The sequence below is a fragment of the Macaca fascicularis genome, chromosome 12 (genome assembly GCF_037993035.2).
Source record: "Macaca fascicularis isolate 582-1 chromosome 12, T2T-MFA8v1.1".
In the NCBI taxonomy this organism is placed as follows: Eukaryota; Metazoa; Chordata; class Mammalia; order Primates; family Cercopithecidae; genus Macaca; species Macaca fascicularis.
This window is the reverse complement of record NC_088386.1, coordinates 39,100,069-39,112,940: the sequence shown is the minus strand read 5'-3', so window position 1 is coordinate 39,112,940 and position 12,872 is coordinate 39,100,069. Positions and strand designations below refer to the sequence as shown.

Here is a 12,872-nt window from a genome sequence, read left to right as displayed (position 1 = left end):
GCCACCTCACCCGTCTCCATCTGTCATTCTCTATTACATCATAACCTTGATTATAATTTCTGATACCATCTGAAATTATCTTGTATATTTATTACGTATCTCTTGACACCAAAATGGATGATCCACCAGAGCCTGATTTTCCAAGGCTCTCTTTGGTACCCAGAAGAGAGCCTGGTTCACAAAAGGTTTTCAAGAAATACTTATGAATGAATAAATCCCCATTTGAAGTCTTCCTTTAGGCCAATGTTTTAGGCCTTTTTAAAAAAATTATTATACTTTAAGTTCAAGGGTACATGTGCACAACGTGCAGGCTCGTTACATAAGTATACATGTACCATGCTGGCTCGCTGCACCCATCAACCTGTCGTTTACATTAGGTATTTCTCCCAGTGCTATCCCTCCCCCTGTTCCCCACCCCATGACAGGCCCGGGTGTGTGATGTTCCCCACCCTGTGACCAAGTGTTCTCGTTGTTCAGTTCCTACCTAAGAGTGAGAACATGTGGTGTTTGGTTTTCTGTCCTTGCGATAGTTTGCTCAGAATGATGGTTTGCAGCTTCATCCATGTCCCTGCAAAGGACATGAATTCATCCTTTTTTATGGCTGCATAGTATCCCACGGTGTATATGTGCCACATTTTCTTAATCCAGTCTATCATTGATGGACATTTGGGTTGGTTCCAAGTCTTTGGACTTGGATACCAAAGTCCAATTCACAATAATGTGAATAGTGCCACAATAAACATACATGTGCATGTGTCTTTATAGTAGCATAATTTATAATCCTTTGGGTATATACCCAGTAATGGGATCACTGGGTCAAATGGCATTTCTAGCTCTAGATCCTTGAGGAATTGCCACACTGTCTTCCACAATGGTTGAACTAGTTTACACTCCTACCAACAGTGTAAAAGCGTACCTATTTCTCCACATCCTCTCCAGCACCTGTTGTTTCCTGACTTTTTAATGATCGCCATTCTAACTGGTGTGAGATGTTGTCTCATTGTGATTTTGGTTTGCATTTCTCTGATGACCAGCGATGATGAGCATTTTTTCATATGTTTGTTGGCTGTATGAATGTCTTCTTTTGAGAAGTGTCTGTTCATATTCTTTGCCCACTTTTTGATGGGGTTTTTTCTTGTAAATTTGTTTATGTTCTTTGTAGATTCTGGATATTTGCCCTTTGTCAGATGGGTAGATTGCAAAAATTTTCTCCCATTCTGTATGTTGCCTGTTCACTCTGATGGTAGTTTCTTTCATCATGCAGAAGCTCTTTAGTTTAATTAGATCCCATTTGTCAATTTTGGTTTTTGTTGCCATTGCTTTTGGTGTTTTAGTCATGAAGTCTTTGCCCATGCCTATGTCCTGAATGGTAGGTTTTCTTCCAAGGTTTTATGGTTTTACGTCTAACACTTAAGTCTTTAATCCATCTTGAATTAATTTTTGTATAAGGTGTAAGGAAGAGATCCAGTTTCAGCTTTCTACATATGACTAGCCAGTTTTACCAGCATTTAGGCCTTATTTTATACCCTTAGCTAATTTCCCGCCTTTCCCGATTATTCTATTTTGCAGTTTATATTACTTCATTGGAGCTCTAGCAAGACCAGGACATCCACTTGTAATTTGAGCCAGAGGTGTTCTCTGGCAAACAGAAGATGAGGTATGGTGAGATATGGGGCTGACAGGGACTTGGCAACAAACCACCTCACTGAAAGGGATTACACCATGGAAATTCATATAATTCACATAAGACCCTAAATGTGGCTTTAGTATCACCTGGGCTTGGGGGTCCTCCGTTGCTTTGGCAGTCTTTTTTGGCCTAAAGGACAAGGCTGGCAGGGCTGGCTCTGATCTTCCAAGCCTGGAAGCTTCCCCCTCTTCTTCCTGTCTTTCCAATGTATTCTATGTTGGGTGGGTAGATAGTGAGTTCAGGCAGAGGTGGGTGGTGAGGGTTGGGAAGAGGAACATCTTTCACTGGACTGATTAGACAGCAACTCTCAAATTCTGAAGATATTCTTTTTGGGGCTGTATATTTTCCTGGGTCTGGGTTGTGGTCCTGAGAGCTAAAGCCTACTTTTCAATAAGAGCCTATCCTTTGCTGGTGGCCCAACATGACTCATTAATGCACTTGTTTGTTAGATTCATTCATATCAAAAAAGCTTTTATTTGAAGGCACAGTTAAGAGCTAGGGATACTGAGGAGTCCAAGACAGGGAAGGTCTTGCTTACATAGATGCCACAGTGTGGAGGAGGAAGGCAAGCACTGAGGTGATAAAGAAGCAAGGTGGGGCCAGGCGCGGTGGTTCACGCTTGTAATCCCAGCACTTTGGGAGGCTGAATTGGGCAGATCACGAGGTCAGGAGATCGAGACCATCCTGGCTAACACAGTGAAACCCCATCTCTACTCAAAATACAAAAAATTAGCCGGGTGTGGTGGCGGGCGCCTGTAGTTCCAGCTACTGGGGAGGCTGAGGTGGGAGAACGGCGTGAACCCAGGAGGCGGAGCTTGCAGTGAACGGAGATGGCGCCACTGCACTCCAGCCTGGACGACAGAGCGAGACTCAGTCTCAAAAAAAAAAAAAAAAAAAAAAAAAAACCCAAAAAAAGCAGCAGCAAGGCACTTTTAGAAACCATGTGCTCTGAAGAAAGGAAAACACGATACTGGGAAAGGTAGTAGCTGGGTGTGGGTGCGGTGAAGCTATGTCTCAGACGCATTATTCAGGAAAGGGCTTCCTGAGAAGGTGGAGAGGGGGGCATCTTGTGGGGATCTGCTGGAAAGTCACTTCCGGTAGGCAAGAGCAAATGCAAAAGTCCCAGAAAGAGGATGAGCTTGATGAATCTGAGGAAGAAAGGAAGCCGTGGTGGTTGAAAAATAATGAGGAGGGGAGAGAGCTACACAGTGACGTCAGAGAGAGAGGAGGGAGCAGACCTGGGATGCCTGCAGATCCTAGTATTTTCTCACCAACTCACACTGAACCAGCACCAGGGTTCTTAGCTGATAGATTGCAATGCCCATGCACATGGAGGCTCCATGTGAATGGAAAGGTCACTTGTCCTAGTCACTGCTGTATTTCCGGTGTCCCACGTACTACCTGGCATCTCGTAGGAGTTCTTTAAGCATCTGTCAAATGAATGATGTAAAAGCCAAAATCTTATATTATGGAGCTCATCTCTATATCATCTATTAATCCTGGGACCCTCAGAGAAGCGAGAAGCAGATAAGGCTATCTGCCGCCACCTCTCCAGTGGGTCCATACACATGAAGGCATAATAGAGTCTGTGTGGTTCTAAGTCATTCAGACCTTAGTTTGAATCTCGCTTTAGCCCTGAATTTGTTAACTTTGAATATTTATCTTCACGTTGTGCTTGGGGACCTGAAAAAAATTTCTTCCCATCTCTGCAACTGTTACTTTCCTTTTCAGGAACAGCTTTAAGGAGATGAGAATAGTTTTTTTCTACAGCACACTTTTGTTAGGAAATGTTTCCAAAGTACATGGGGCACCTTGGAAAAGAGGTGCTATATAAATATATGTGAGTCACTAAAGCTGTAATTACCAGCAACAGGGATCCTTGTGTGAAAACAAAAACAAAAGACATGCTTTCAAAATTCAGGGCCTGGGGGTTAGCAAGAGCAGTATGGCTTCATTGTTATTTATCTAACCCTAAGTATTTCCAACATTTTGGAGGACTAAGATAGCATGCCAAGTTATACCACTGACTGACATGTTCGATTACTAATAACATACCATGTTGAGGGACAGTAAGTTATCTCGCCTCAAGCTTTGTTTTGTTGATACAGAAAATGGGGATATGGGATCCTTCACTATTCATTTCTTTTATCCAGTCTAAAATTAAGTGCTAACTTATAGGCGTCTGGGAGAAAACATAATGTAAAATATAGCTTGAGTTTTATTTGCTGAGAAAATGGAACCAAATATAATGTACCAATGAAGTTATCTTATATAGAGTTGGCTTGTATAAGATGTTCATCATTCTCTTATTTTGTAGAAGCAAACCTTTATTTCATACATTCAAAGTGGCAGGCACTTTGGTATGCTGGAGATACAAAACTGAATCAAGTTTTCTACTCTTAATAATCCCCAAAGCATTTGGGGGTTATTTATTAAAAGGGTAATTTAAAATGGATTTTTTTTTCTTATAGAGGCTGAACACCCAGAAAATATAGTATTATAATGAGAACAAGTGATTTGGGATTCCTTAATGTTAAAAATAAGATAGCATCTCTCTGCCCCCTTCCCCATAGCAAATTGAATCCAGCCAGCAGGCAATATATTTTTGGGAGTAAGTTTAAAATAGATTCAACTCCTGGCTTCAATACTGTATTAATTTTGTAGCCTTAGAAGAGTTACTTAATTTTTCTAAAGTATGATTTCCTATGCAAAGAATGTGAATAACAAAGTTTATCTACCTTGAAAACATTTATGAGGGTCAGAGATAACTCTAACTTTGAGTACCTGTCATATAGTAGATTCTCGATTAAATGCTCCTATTATCAGCAATGACATAATTGTATTACATTTTTCAATATTATTTACCCCTTGGTTTTGTTAGCAAATGATTAGGTAAAGCACCTTTTATTTTCATTTCAGAACTCACAACATTGGAAAAGGATTGTTATGGTAAAATGCGTAATTTTAATCATACTAAAACATACATAATATATCCATGGTAGTTTTTAGTTATATAATGAAGCAGTTCATAAAAGTCTGTCAACATTTTTATATTAATCAATAGCCAAAGAGAAGATTTCCCCTCACTAGAAAATTGGTTATCGAAACAGGTATTCATGGTCTATTTCTGCTTTTTTCAAATGAAAATCTTGTACATGTTATGTCTTGGTAAGTCACATCTCCACTAGAGAACCAGAATAAAACTAACTTGCCACTGTGCAGGGGGTTTCCAAACCTGGCTATGCACTCTACTTATCTGGGGAGTTTTTCTTTTAAAACACTTACTTATAGCTCAAAGTGCAAACTTTTTACATTGGAATTTTTAATGAATGAGCTTCAAAAATATTTATTTTTGAAAAGCTCTACCACTTGATTCTTATGAGAGTCAGGTTCTAAGATGACCCCCCATTATCCCCACTTTCTTGTGTTTATGCCTTGTGTAGTCCCCTCCCCTAGGATGTAAGGTGGGAATTGTGACTTGCTTGTAACCAACAGTAGGTAGCAAAGGTGATGGAATGTAACCTTCATGATTATGTTACATGGGATTAAAACTTCTGCTGTACTAATAATCTGTCTCTCCCTTGCTGCTTTGATGAGGGCAGCTGCCATGTTGTGAGATGGTCCATAAGGCTTTTGGCCAACAACCAATGATGGATTGAGGCCTTCAGTCCAATAACCCACAAGGAACTCAATCTTGCCAATGACCATGTAAACCTGGAAGCAGACCTATCCTCAGTTGAGCGTCTAGATGAGAACCTGCCTATGGCTGACACCTTGATTTTGCAGCCTTGCAGAGGATTCAGCTAAGCTGTGCCCAGACTTCTGACCCACAGAAACTGTGAGATAATAAATTTGTATTGCTTTAGGTAGCTAAGTTGGCAGTAATATGGTTAGGCAGCAGGAGATATGCAATACAATTCTGATATGCAGTCAAGGCTGGGAACCAGTGCTACAGTGTTGTTAGAGCAGAAGCAAGCATGGTGTGTTTTCCTATGAGGCTTTTAATAACTACTTATTAATTTTGATGGTTATGGCAATGATTTGTGATGATGATGATGGTGATGATCATGATGGAATTTTGTAAATATCTTAGGGATTTTTCTTGGGGATTAGTAGTTACATAACTCTGACTAATTTAATTTCTAGACTCTAGCCAAGTCTATATGGAAAAGCCACAACTGAATTAATAGTTAAAATTTCAGTAGATTTCACTCTCCTTCTCCAATGAGTGTGGAGCTATTCTTTGCAACTTAGAACATCCCCAAAACATATTGACAAGATGAAATTATCTCTTTTGTGTCCAAGAATTCAGAAGGCCTATGAATTTGGCTAGTAATGATTTCAAACACTGGATAGTAAAGAATTTCCAAAGTTTTATTTGGTTTTTCTTCCAATTATCATCAAGGAAAATTCAATCATGTGGAAGGCAAAAACCATATTTGATTATAAATATTTGGTATCGTGCTATTACCAAGAAAATGTAATATTGATTTGATTTCATCTATCTACTTGTCATCTTAAAGTTAATAATAACTATCCCCTGGCTGATTCAGTTTTTAAAGTCCTCACATTTCCATTATTCCCATTTTGGAAATGAAGAGTTTGTGATTTAAAGGGGTTAAAATAGTTTCTAGTAGGCTTTCAAATAGTTCAGAATCAAGATAAATAGGTCGATCCTTCAACTTTTATCTGGTGCTTTTCCCCATTAGATGGTCTCTGCCTTTATTTCACAACAGCATTAGGTCAGCTCCTTATTGCTTGGTATGTAATGAATTAGAAGACACAATCCACAGTAAATGTGTGGTATAGCTTTGTTTTAAAATAAGTAGCCAGGATTTGTGTGTCTTGGAGACTATCAGGATTCATAAACTTACTTTTGTACTATAATGTAAAACTCAGAAACTATATAAATGTGCATGAACACGAATAACTTGCTCTTTTGACCTCTGTGTTCAGCATTATTTACTAATGCCAATACATTTTCTTAAGCAGCTAGAAAACAATACATGCTTCATCAATAGTCTTTGAGCTCCCTGACTCAATGTAGCTGAAAAATGAGGTCTAAGAAAGTTTCCAAAGCCCTGAACGATGTTAGAGTCTGGCTCTTTTATGATCAAGTGATCTTTTCAACTTTAATGGGAAAAATAAATCATTGTTAAAAGATAATCTTGTCACATGAAAGCCAAAAAGGTGCAATATCAATGATTCAACTTACCAAAAAGCCACCCTGTGGAATGGAATAAAGCAAATAACACAGTTTGTTTTGTTGTTGCTGTGGTTGGCAGTGAGGGTAGAGTAGGCTTAAGGAAATACTTCGTTTTAAAAATAATAAGAGGGCAATATAAACTTACTTAATAGAAAAATGAATGGACTTGATACAAGGGCTATTTTATAAGAACAGAAATTTGAAATCCTTTTTCAGATCTTTTTCTGTTTCATCCAATTGCTTATTTCATGATGAAACTGCCAATTGTTCACATTCTTTCTCACTTTCTCTTGCTTTTATTCAATTTTTGATGCTGCCAATAATATGAAAAGCACAGGGATAGCTACTAAAGTTGATGCTTGGCTTTGCTTTAAGGTACAAATCTATATTAAAGTAGTTTAGGTACAGTTGGTAAACAAAATTGTTTTTCTAATAGTTTTTTTCAACGGAACTTATTCTTAGCATGTTTAAACTAAGCACATTCATCTCTTTAAGTCAATATCTAATTTGGATTATTATGCCAATAAAATCTAGGTAGATAAAGATATCTACAAGACTATAAATTAATGAAAAAATCCTCTCATTTAAAACAAATGCACACGCGTGTGTGCGCTCACACACACTCAAACGAGATTCTTGATCATGTAGATTTATAGCATTTGTATACTTTGTTCCTCCTTGTTTGCAAAAGTAGAGAAAGTTTTCCTTAACAGTTTTTCTTTAAATTTTGTTTCTACAAATGAAAAACATGTCGGCCGGGCGCAGTGGCTCACGCCTGTAATCCCAGCACTTTGGGAGGCCGAAGCGGGCGGATCACTTGAGGTCAGGAGTTTGAGACATGGTGAAACCCTGTCTCTACTAAAAATACAAATATTAGCCGAGCATGGTGGCGGGCGCCTGTAATCCCAGCTACTCAGGATGCTGAGGCAGGAGAATGGCGTGAACCCGGGAGGCAGAGGTTGCAGTGTGAGCGGAGATCGCGCCACTGCACTCCAGGCTGGGTGACAGACAGAGACTCCCTCTCAAAAAAAAAAAAAAAAAAAAAAAAAAAAGAGAGAGAGAGAAAGATAAAAGAAAAACATGTCTAAAATCCTGGTAAGAAGTAGTTTTCTTCAGTTCAGGAAAACAGAGAGAATATTTGTAACTGTGTACTAAGAGACACCCATCTGAAAAATTCCCAGTCAGTTCTTCCAGCAATGCTTCATAGCTCTCCCATTGGCTCAAGGGCTCGGGAAGGTTCATAGCAAGATTTTTCCAAAAAGAAAGGCAATCTCTCTTGTCCCTTTTTCAAAGGGTGAAAGAGGATGTCTAAGTAATACCAAGTGAGTCTGAACTGAATTTGTAGTTTGGGCAATAAGCCTAAGGCATAGATGGGCAGCTCAAACCCAAGTGTCAATGTGGGAAGGAGGGGGAATTTAGCCTGGGGGAATTTCCAAGACTTTCTGTCAAAAGTTCTCAAGACATGCAGCATCCTCCATGCTGAAGTCTGTCCTTTGCAAAGTACCCCCCATGCAAGAAAACTGTAAGGAGGTCACAGATCATTCTGAAGAATCAACGCAATGTCACAGGCTGATGACAGGTTGACATCTAAGGTCATGGACCAGTTTTCTTTGGGGATGCCTTCACAAAGCAGAAGAGCTGTATCAGCAAAATGTCACTGAAAGCTGTCACCAAATTCAACAAACAGGGCAGAGCACTGCTCACAAGCACACCAACAGCCCAGTAAATCGAGAATCCTCGATCCCTTTCCCAAAGGCTGCAACAGAATAGTGTGTTAAAGTAGTTTCTTGGGCCAAACATAGATACATAAAGCCATACAGGGAATGGCAATGCCAGGCTTCTTCATAACTGTGATGTTTGGCGTTTCTCCAAACAGCTCTTGAACAATTTTAGCAAAACTCCAACGGTAGTACGCGTCACTAACCAACACAAGAGGCGGGGTGTAAAGGAAAGTCACGAATGAGCGTGCGTAGCACGAAAAGACTAATCTCTGCTTTTATAAAGAGATAATCAACAGCTGATGAATTGGAAATGCAGAATGATGGCGGTGGTTTGCATCATAGGCTCTGAGTCAGACAGATCTGGGATCTAGTCTTAGCTCCTTCACTTATATGTTATATGACCTTAGGACATTATTCAATATCTGAACTTCAGTTTTTACAGCTGTAAAACGGGAATAATAATACTACCTACTCTATGGGATGGAAGAAAGGATTAAATTAAATTATGTAAATAAAGTGCTTAGGACGGTGCCTGGCAAATAATAAATTATGAAAATGCTGCTTACTTTCATAATAATTACTATTATCATCATTACTAGTTATAATTAGGAAATGCTTTTCAAAAGTGAACACTTTGAATATAACTTACATGTCATCTGAACTGGAAGTATAATAAGGGTATCTAATTCCCCCTGATTTAGTAAGTCAAACAGAAAACCAAAACAAATTGAGTTATTCAACTGGTGTATTTAGAATTGCTGATGATTGTAGAATTCAAGAAAATTAGTGAAATACATAAATTGCAATTCATCTGTCTTGAAAATCTCAAAAATCAGTTTTTATTTGTCTAGTCTAACAGTGGGCAGGGCTTACTTGTTTAAAAATGTATATTTAGAACCTTCTAGAAAAGAAACATGTGCAAGGTGAATAAAGGGGAATAAAATATGTTAATACAAGGCAGGTATGCCAAAAATCATTTATGTTTCATCTTAGACTGCAAAAATGATGCACTGCCTTTACATAGCACTTTATGCTTTTCATGGAATTTTCCCTGCATTGCCATTTTATTCTATTAGACACACAGAGACACACAGAGAGAGGGCCACAGAGGGCCACATGTACACTTACAATCTCTTTGCACCCAGCCCTGATTATTTTCAAGTCAGCTCTACTATTAGAGTCCTGGTCCAGATGGAGGGGAAGGTATGGCATTAGCAACAAGGTTGTGGGGCCAGTCCAGAAAACACATTCAAAGGATAATCTGATTAGCAAATTTTGAAAGGGGTTGGTATATCCATTTCACTTATCATCTAATTCAAAAAACTCCATAACACAACTTGGACAAAGTTACCAGTATCAAAGGTCCTAATGAAGCATAATTTGTGTTGAGTATGTTGCATTCTGACAGTGCTATAAACCAGGGAGACAGTTTACTGACAATTCTGTGCTACCAGATACCAACGCAGGCCTCTGTCCAGCTTTACATTGTCAATTCTCATGGAAACATGAGCGGTTACATAGCCTCAGAGTACACTGAAGTTTGGATTGCAAAAGATGAGATGGACAGATTTCATATTTTCATTGCAGATTTTTTTCTTTGCCTTTTCAAACTACTGAGTATAATTTTTTTTAAAGGCAGGAAATGCAACTAGTGTTTGTTTCTAGCATGGCTTCTGTTTTGAGATTTCTTCTTTGTAGAAGAAATGTGTTGCCCAGCTGTCTAGAATCCCAATCAGGATATCGTTTCAGCATAAACTGTATTATAAAAATGATTTTAGCTGATTATAAGCTAGAATGAATATGAGGCTAGGGCTATTTTATCCAAATTTTACCCACAGAGGGGGCACTCTGATTCAGTTAAATGGAAATAATATAAATGAATGAGGTAAAGTTTAGTTCTGTGTTTTGCCCAGGAAAGAGAGTAATTGTGAAAGACAAAGAATTGCATTAGTGAACAAGCAGAGCTGTGGAGATTCTCAGTTATAGAGATTCTTAGAAGCAAGAGTCATGTGGCAAGTGGCCAAAAGTATTGCAATCAACATTTAAAAAACTGGTTCAACCCAAGTTGAATTGCTGGAGAATTGAATGCTCTCCAGTTTTAATACTTCTCCTACCTGCAACACTCACATACATTGTTCAACAAATATTAATTAAAAACTCTCTGTATGAGGAGCTCCTTGTATGGAAACACCAAGGCTAGAACTGGTTAATGGGAAAAGATACAAGGATGATTCAAGTTCTACCTTTTTAGAGATTTGTGAAAGAGACAGACATTTCAGCCAGTATCCTATTTTTTGATTCCAAGACTTACAAATTTTAATGTTTCTGAAATACAATCACTGAGTACATTTGATTATATCCTTTCCAAAAGTTGGCATTAAATCTATGGGTCTTATAATAGATGGAATTTTAAAAGTTAGATGTGAATGTACTACTGTAAATTCAGCTATTCAGTGTAAGGGGAACAGAGAAGAAATCTAACTGGAGGCTTCTTGAATGAAATTACTATAATCTGGGCCTTGAAGAAAAAGAAGAAATCTACCAGGCTGGAAGCTTGTGTATGTGGGATGAGAAAGAAAAGATAGGAGGATATTGAAAGTAAAGGGAAGAGCATATGCAAAGACATTAAAAAACACAACAGTATGGAAATGTGGGAGTACAGTTTATATATTAAATGTATTATGAAAAACATTCAGAGAACCTGAAGCCAGCTATTATAGAAGCTAAGTGGGAAGCTAGAGTACAAGGATTTAGGATTTGGAGTTCTTCTGAAGACACTCTTGATTGTTTTTAAGTAAAAGGAGAACTAACATGAGTCTGTCACATTCCTAAGTGTTGTAGATGTTATTCAATTTAATTTTCCCAAATGTTCCCAAGGCATCCCCCCACTGTTTTTCCTGATAAGGAACAGAGGCATAGGGAGGTTAAGATACCAAGGATACAAGGAGAGAATCTAAGTTCTACCTCATCTGTATGATTTTAAAACCTATGAGCTGTCAATAACACCAATTTAAGATGTTTCGGTCTTGTTTTTCATTTTCTAATTTTTAATTTTTATTTTTTGAATTATTATACATTTTTAGAGCAGTTTTAAGGTTACAGAATAATTGAGCAGAAAGTACAGAGAGTTAACTTATATCTCCTCACCCTTCCAAAAGTTTTCCCTATTAATAGCATCTGGCATTAATGGGGTAGATTGTTATAATTGATAAGCCAATATCAATACATTATTATTAATAAATATTATAATTTACATAAGGATTCACTCTTTGTGTTGCATTTTATGGGTTTTGACAAATGTGTAATGACATGTATGCGTAATTATGGCATCATACAGAATTGTTTGCCCTCAAAATCTCCTGTGCTCACCTATTCATCTCTCCCTCTTTCCCCCAAACCCGTCTCACTGTTTCCACTCATCTTTTACTCTCTGTAGTTTTCCTTTACCCAGAATGTTATATTGTTGGAATCATGTGTTTTCACACTGGCTTCTTTTACTCAGCATATGCATTCAGATTACTCTAAGTCTTTTCATGGCTTGAAAGGTCATTTCTTTTCATCCCTGAATAATATTCCATTGTACGGATGTATTCTGGTTGGTTTGTCCCTGCACCTACTGAAGGACATCTTAGTTGCATTCTAGTTTTGCCAATTATGAAAAAAGCTGCTGTAAATATTTGTATGTAGGTTTTTTTGTGTTCATGAGTTTTTAACTCATTTGGGTAAGTACCAAGAAGTACTGGATCATACGATAAAAATACATTTATTTTCATAAGAAACTGCCAAATTTTCTTCCAAAGTGATTGAATCATTTTTCATTTCCACCAGCAATGAATGAGAGTTCCTGTTGCTCCACATCTTAGGCAGCATTTGGTGTTGTCAGTATTTCAGCCATTCTAACAGATGTGCAGTGATATCTCATTGTTTTAATTTACAACTCTTTGATAGCATATGCATTTCCTAATTTTTTTCTTACCTACTATATATTTTTTCTATTATCTGTTATTTTGACTTTTACATTTTCCATCATTCATTGGTTCATTCATCAACATATAGTAAGTGTCCATTGCAAGTCAATAACATTTTTTGAATATGGGTCATTTTTCTTTTACTCTTTTTCTATTTTTTCCCCATTTTTATTTTGACATGTTCCATTCATTATTTATTTCACATAAACTATTAATTTGTTTCTCTATATATTCTATTCATTTCTAGATAAACTAGTTGGTTATCTTTTACTTTTCTGATAATTTTTAAA

The 12,872-nt window shown here is 37.7% G+C and overlaps 1 protein-coding gene across 5 annotated transcripts in view; it reads right to left on the bottom strand.

Annotated features, from left to right (window-relative positions):
• Window positions 1–12,872, bottom strand: part of ARHGAP15 (Rho GTPase activating protein 15) — a 629,485-nt gene that overhangs the window by 192,432 nt on the left and 424,181 nt on the right. The window lies entirely within an intron of this gene.